This window comes from Mytilus galloprovincialis, chromosome 7 (genome assembly GCF_965363235.1).
Source record: "Mytilus galloprovincialis chromosome 7, xbMytGall1.hap1.1, whole genome shotgun sequence".
In the NCBI taxonomy this organism is placed as follows: Eukaryota; Metazoa; Mollusca; class Bivalvia; order Mytilida; family Mytilidae; genus Mytilus; species Mytilus galloprovincialis.
In genome coordinates, this window is record NC_134844.1 from 6,848,698 (window position 1) to 6,856,860 (window position 8,163).

Consider the following 8,163-nt stretch of genomic DNA (forward strand, 5'->3'; position numbering starts at 1 on the left):
CAGGCGGTATACTAGTCATGTCTATGATATCTATGTTGAAAAAGTACTAAAACTGCGGGAATGTGAATGTGTGAATATTTCATTCCTGAATCAGAAGTTTAATTCAAAGCTAAACGGAGCTTTTTTGTACCATTGTAACTATAAACAGATAAAATGCATTGAGTTTACATCTTAATAAATCATTTTTTGTATAATGTTATAACCAGGTGCTCCGCAGGGCGCAGCTTTATACGACCGCAGAGGTCGAACCCTGAACAGTTGGGGCAAGTATGGACAAAACATTCAAGCGTGATACAGCTCTGAATTTGGATTGTGATCAAATTTTTGACATTACATGGTTTTTTTTACACAAAACAAATGTCAAGATTTTACAAATCAATTAAAGATTTCTTCTTCAAACTTATTTAAATCTAAAATTAAATATTTGACACAGCATAGGTTTCTGACACAGAATGAATGTGGTCTAATGAACTTAAAAATTTTTTTTTTGCCTTTGAGCAATTCACTATGCTGTTGAATATTAATCCTCTCTAAAAAATGTTTGAAGAAATTTTCTTTTTATTTATGAAATCTGAAATGAGAAAAATTTAACCCCCCCCCATTTTTTTTTCACATCCCCGTTTCCCTTTTTCCAAAACTGATATCTATTCAAATTTCTAATGGAGTTTGCAACAATAACTACTCTTTTAAATACATCATAAAATATTAAAATGTAAAATAAAGTGCTTGTTATCACTGAATGTTAAAGATTGGTTGGTAGTAAAAGTGAATATACATTGTTTATTGTATAAAACAATAAAAAAACTTCATCAGCAACATTTTATATTGGCAAATTTCCAATGAAGTTATTTACATAAAGTTATTGGCAAATAAAAATAGAAAATGACATCATAGTCATGTCTGGCAAATGTCCAACATACATTATCTAAAAACATTTTAGATAAGATAAGGAAAAAAAGCTTCATCAGCAACATTTTATATTGGCAAATTTCCAATGAAGTTATTTACATAAAGTTATTGGCAAATAAAAATAGAAAATGACATCATAGTCATGTCTGGCAAATTTCCAACATATATTATCAACTACTATTCTATACAAAGAAAGATAACTCCAATTGAAAATTAATTGCTATTGCACAATATTGTGCAATTAGATATTTCTTGCTATTGTGCAATACTGTGCAATTGAAAATTTCTTGCTATTGCACAATACTTGATATGGAATCCTGATTTGGACCAACTTGAAAACTGGGCCCATAATCAAAAATTAAAGTACATGTTTAGAGAAAGCATATCAAATAAGCCCAAGAATTTAATTTTTGTTAAAATCAAACTTAGTTTAATTTTGGACCCTTTGGACCTTAATGTAGACCAATGAAAACTGGACCCAAAATTAAGAATCTACATACACAGTTAGATTTGGCATATCAAAGAACCCATTTATTAAATTTTTGATGAAATCAAACAAAGTTTAATTTTGGACCCCCATTTGGACCAACTTGAAAACTAGGCCAATAATTAAAAATCTAACTATATTTTTAAATTCAGCATATCAAAGAACCCCTAGGATTCAATTTTTGTTAAAATCAAACTAAGTTTAATTTTGGACCCTTTGGACCTTAATGTAGACCAATTTGAAAACGGGACCAAAAATTAAGAATCTACATACATAGTTAGATTCGGCATATCAAAGAACCCCAATTATTCAATTTTTGATGAAATCACACAAAGTTCAATTTTGGACCCTTTGGGCCCCTTATTCCTAAACTGTTGGGACCAAAACTCCCAAAATCAAACCCAACCTTCCTTTTATGGTCATAAACCTTGTCTTTAAATTTCATAGATTTCTATTTACTTATACTAAAGTTATGGTGCAAAAACCAAAAATAATGCTTATTTGGGCCCCTTTTTGGCCCCTAATTCATAAACTGTTGTGACCTAAACTCCAAAAATCAATCCCAACCTTCCTTTTGTGGTCATAAACCTTGTGTTTAAATTTCATTGATTTCTATTTACTTATACTAAAGTTATTGTGCGAAAACCAAGAATAATGCTTATTTGGGCCCTTTTTTGGCCCTTAATTCCTAAACTGTTGGAACCAAAACTCCCAAAATCAATCCCAACCGTCCTTTTGTGGTCATAAACCTTGTGTCAAAATTTCATAGATTTCTATTCACTTTTACTAAAGTTATAGTGCGAAAACCAAGAAAATGCTTATTTGGGCCCTTTTTGGCCCCTAATTCCTAAAATGTTGGGACCAAAACTCCCAAAATCAATCCCAACCTTCCTTTTGTAGTCATAAACCTTGTGTTAAAATTTCATTGATTTCTATTCACTTTTACTAAAGTTAGAGTGCGAAAACTAAAAGTATTCGGACGACGACGACGACGACGACGACGACGACGCCAACGTGATAGCAATATACGACCAAAAAATTAAAATTTTTGCGGTCGTATAAAAATAAAGGCAACAGTAGTATACCGCTGTTCGAGATCATAAATCTTTTGAGGGTTACAAACTAAAACTGAGGGAAACACATCAAATATAAGAGGAGAACAACGACACAACACTTACAAGCAGACATTTATTTGAAACAAAAGTGTTCTATAAAAAAACACTAAAAGCAATGCAAGTGGAAGATATTCTTGAAACAAATAATTATCAACAATTATTTAAATTGTAAATATCCTTGTAATGACATTGGTAAGGGCAAGTCTACTATACTACATGGAGTGCAAGTCCTCAGAATCGCAGTTCGGCACATAACCATCAGATTTAGACGAGGAACTTGAAAGGAAGCATATTTTGTTGAAAAGTTCGGACTCCAGATTTGTAATTCTGAATCGCACAGAGAGAAAAATGGCACTATATTTTCTACGCTTTGACTTAAACGTTTTTCTTCCTTGAGTAATGGAGACATGTCCTTAAAAGAACATATTATTATATGCACAATAGTACTGGTGTCTGTGTCTCCAGTAATGAAGCAATATGCTAATACATCTTTACTACGACTTGCAATTAGTTTGCAATTGTTATTTCTGTCATAAGATTTGCATGGTATATCAGGAAATTTAATATCAGATTGTCTATACCATCTTGTTTTGTTCTGTGTCATATTTTCACCCCTTTTCATGTTTTTGGAATACAAATGGTTTAAGCATAGGAATGAACGATTCGAATTCAAATGTATAAGAGCAACAATTGTACAAGGATAACGTGGATGAAACACAAGATTTACTCCATCTTTGTCTGGGATCATTGAATCGTTTGCCCGGTCTTCAGTCCCGATTGTCGCCAATTGATTTTCTGATATTGAATACCAATTATAATATCCTGTACAAGCTGCTTCCATAGGACACCTGAATAGAAACATATCTAAATTTGGAGATATGAAACATTCCAATGGTTCTTTTAAAGGGTTAGTATACCTCAACCAATCAAATATCATTACATGAAAATCAACAAAACGAAATATTTCATTTTCTGAGTTAAAAATCATTAACATGATATCAGTCATACTTGTCCATTCGTCTTCCAGTCGATACTGAAATACATACACAGGAGACCTATATCCAACGCATAATGGTTTTTCAAAAAATACTTGACCTCTTAACTTTTCAGGAAGTTTGTAGTCATGAACACTGGATTGCTGGTGTTCTGCCAATAAATTGAGAGTGGCACATGCAGGCCCCTTTAAGTGAATAATACGAAAGTAGTGGTCATCAAACTCACTTCTAATCAACTCATTCCCTGTGCACATTAAAAGTGTTGTGTCAACTAGTTTTGTTGAATCCATAGATAAACTCATCATAGATACCAGGACTAAATTCTGTATATACGACAGACGCGCATTTCGTTTACAAAAGACTCATATTTCATTCACTAAAAGTGTTGTATCAATTTTTCTTTACTTTACTTCTCATTGGTTGTCGTATGTAGTTAGAACTATCATGTTTTGTTAGAATGTGTTATTTTGTAGAATTGGAAACATGCTCTTTACTTTACTTCACCCTGAAACAATGAATTTTGAAAGATTAATACGCGTCGTTATAAAAAAAATTACAGTAAACATATTCCGTTAAAATCAATAAAGATCAACAACAGACCACCTGCAGCTATCGACACGCCAGTCGCAAACCCTAATAAAACTACTTGAAAGACTATGTCTGAATCATATTAATATCAAGCACAATCCCTACCGCTAGTGGTTTTGTCTCATACCATCATAAAATATACAAGATATGAAATAAAATATGTAAAATAAAATATATAAAATAGATTCATACGTTTCAATATGAATGTATATGTAACGTATGAGGTATTGGTATTTATGTGTGTACCCATATAAATGAGAAACAAAGTCTCTTTTCTAAATCTGTTTGTCAAGAAAAAAAGGTCACAGAGTTCAACAAATACACACCTACTTTTCATAACTACATTTGTTGTTCATAACTTACATATATACAACTCATACTTTTCCATTTTCATGCATGTCTAAGTAATGTTACCTATTTGTTGTTAGTACGATATGTGTAGTTTAGTATTTTGAATAAACATAATACCGATTGAAACTTGTTTGTTTACAAATATTAACGGGTGGAAGTCATATATATATGTGCCATTTATTTTGGGTCAATTTTGTAATTGAAAAGATAGCAGGTTTTAAAGTTCAACGGAAATGATATTTCAAAGTACACTTACTGTTATTTAACAGCATACAAATTTCCAGAATACTAAATCATAATGTATAGCAAAAGTATATATTTAACATTCAATCATCACATTTCGGATTACATTAGTTCAAGTTGTATAAAGAAAAGAACCGAAAACGGATATATAAAAATAATTCCCGTATTTATATATACATAGTTTAAAAATAGATGTGTTGCATATAATTGATAGATTAGATACAAGAATTATAGATACAAGAATTATACGCTAGAAGCGCGCCATAATTTCTTCCATATTTTTTCTATGTTTTTTAATTGAAAAAGTGAGTTGATTTTGGTAGAATAATAATTGAATCACATGGTTAGAATGAACTGTTTTGATTACTAAAAACCTTAATATCAGAAAAGACCTTCAATTCAAAGGCAAAATTGTGAGTGTCTACTTTCATTTCTTTGTTTAGGTGAACACTATGCTTGGAAAATGAGGTGTTACGGACGAAAGGAGAGTCAGATTGATTTTTCTGGCATTGTAATATTTTCCTGAGAAAGAATTATATTCATGTTGACGAATTATCATGATTGTGCTTTGTTATTGCCCATTTTACATCTTTCATTATGAAGATATTCCAATTCCCAAATACAATACATATAAAAGACGTTTGGTCAGATCATAGATTGTATTACATCTATGGTCAGATAAATGTAATATCACTCCAGAGCTCGAGCCTCAGAGTGTAACACCTTCACTGATTTTAACATGTTTTAATATTAATTAAAAACTGATAAAAAGTGTCATTGCCGTTCCCTCGTAAAGGACGCTGTCACAATGGAATTTCTTTAAATATTTGTTATCATGTTTTATGTATACAAACCCTTGAATGTTAATTAGGTGCAAATGACAAAATAGTTGGATTTATTGCATCTATCACTGGCATCAGTGGAAATACCACATCATAATAAATAGAATTTAATTGGTTGACAAATAATTGATGCATTAACGACTCTGGTTTACCAACATCAAGAATAAATACGGACTTCTGATTAGTTTCAGGTACTTATGATATAATCATTCAAAACAAGTGATAATATCAAGCTATTGATATATTTAATCTGAATTTCTCACACTTTTCACATATCATAGAGCATGAAAAAGTTACCTATTCCAGTGGTTTATCCCTACCACTAATTATATTGCAAGTGCCGCCCTCCCCCCCGAAGAACAAATATCGGTTCTCATTGGTTGTCAATTATGATGTGAGAAAGATTCTTATGGTTAGAATGAGTTATAGAATATAAGGAACATATTGGAACAATAGAACATATTGATAATTGGAAAAAAATGTTGAGATATCACAATCCAATCTAATACCCGATTGTATCTGCTAGTGTATACGTACCATGCTATATATTGCATAAAAATTATATTGTTAAATGTGAGGAGGGACAAAGATGAAGAAGTTTCTGAGTGGCCATCTTAAAATAATGATATATACTAACTTTGAAAATACCAATTACTGCAAATTATGTTTTAAAACCAAATAAGATATAAAAACCCAGCTCCGACAGGACAAGAGCACGCACTTGATACCCCGTGCATTACAACTGTTTTGAAGATGTAGAAAAACATGCACTAAGAACAATTAAATTGAGAAAGGAAACGGGGAATGTATCAAAGCGACAACAACCCGACCATAGAGCAGACAACAGCCGAAGGCCACCAATGGAAACTCCCGCACCCGTAGGTGTCCTTCAGCTATACAGTATACATCAAATCAAATATATATGTTGCGTCAGAAATAAACTCACCATAGACACCAGGATTAAATTTTATATCTACGCCAAACACGCGTTTCGTCCACAAAAGACTCATCAGTAACACTCGAAAAGTTAAAAAGGCCCAAAAATAGTATGAAGTTGAAGAGCATTGAGGACTAAAATTCCTAAAAGTTTTGCCAAATACAGCTAAGGTTATCTATTCATGTGGTAGAAAAAGCTACTATGAAAAGACCAATAACTCTGGTAAGATATGTAAGTCGTAAGTTTTCAAAATGCAAAGCAAATCAATATTCTCCTAAATCAACCACAAAATAAAATGTGTAGTAAATCGATCAAAACGTTAAATAGATCTAGAATATTACATGTAGAACATACCAATTGTTAATTGTTGACCGTCAGAGTCCCATAAACTTCAAAATAGAAATGAGATATAAAAAAAACAAAATCAAATCAAATCATATTTCTGGAATGACGCAACCTAAGACTTTGACAATCAAAATGACGGGCTCTTCTAATTTAATTTAGGCCCCCCCCCCCTAAATCCGCCTATGCACATTCCCAAGTCTCGAGCCTGCAGTTCAGTGGTTATCGTATTGGGCACAACTTGTTTGAACTTTTGGTCTTCAGTGCTGTTCAGCTTTGTGCTCGTTTTGGCCTTCGAACTTTTGAGTCTGAGCGTCACTAGTTAGTGTTGTGTGGGCGGGGTTAAACATGTTTGTGAGATCTCAACCCTCCCCCTATACCTCTAACCAATGTAGTAAAGTAAACGCATAACAATACGCACATTAAAATTCAGTTAAAGAGAAATCCGAGTCTGATGTCAGAAGATGTAACCAAAGAAAATAAACAAAATGACAATAATACATAAATAACAACAGACTACTAGCAGTTAACTGACATGCCAGCTCCAGACTTCAATTAAACTGACTGAAAGATTATGATTTCATCATATGAACATCAGGCACAATCCTTCCCGTTAGGGGTTTAGTATCATACCATCATAACATATATGAGAAGAACATAACCCGTGTCATGCCAACAACTGTTTTTAGAATAAATGTGTTTAGTTCCGATGCAAAGACCTTATCAGTGACTCAATATTAACGCCAAAATATGCAATCTTTAATGACTTGACAACAGTATCGTAATTATATCCCTTCTTAATAAGTCTATTCAAAGGTTTTGTAAGTTTCTGAGGTGAATACTGACACCTTTGTGCTTTATAAAGAATATTTCCATAAAAAATTGGATGTGAAATACCTGAACGTATTAGAAGTCTGCATGTTGAGCTATATTTACGAATGATGTCTTTATACCGATGATAAAATTTAGTAAATGTTTTGACTAGTTTGTGATATCGAAAACCCTGGTGTAATAATTTTTCAGTAATACATAAATTTCTCTCGTTAAAATCTAAAACATTGTTACATACACGAGCGAATCGTACAAGTTGAGATATTGAGTATTTCTCTGTCCTATATGTTCTCCTATTCATTTGTATTATAGTCCTGTAATGATATGTTGTCATGTTAATGTTATATTTAACATTAACATTAAAGCGGGAGGTTTGGCATGCCACAAAACCAGGTTCAACCCACCATTGTATTTTTAAAAAATGTCCTGTACCAAGTCAGGAAAATGGCCATTGTTGTATTATAGTTCGTTTCTGTGTGTGTTTTACATTTTAACGCTGTGTTTCTGTTGTGTCGTTTGTTTC

The 8,163-nt window shown here is 32.3% G+C and overlaps 1 long non-coding RNA gene across 1 annotated transcript; it reads right to left on the minus strand.

Moving 5' to 3' along the window:
• Nucleotides 1-2,570: 2,570 nt before the first annotated feature.
• LOC143082219 (uncharacterized) lies at nt 2,571-4,806 on the minus strand. The gene is made up of 2 exons (XR_012980317.1): nt 4,702-4,806; nt 2,571-4,011 (listed from the first exon to the last, which is right to left on the minus strand). It is a non-coding gene; the product is annotated as an uncharacterized LOC143082219 (long non-coding RNA).
• Between the last annotated feature and the right edge of the window lie 3,357 nt (nt 4,807-8,163).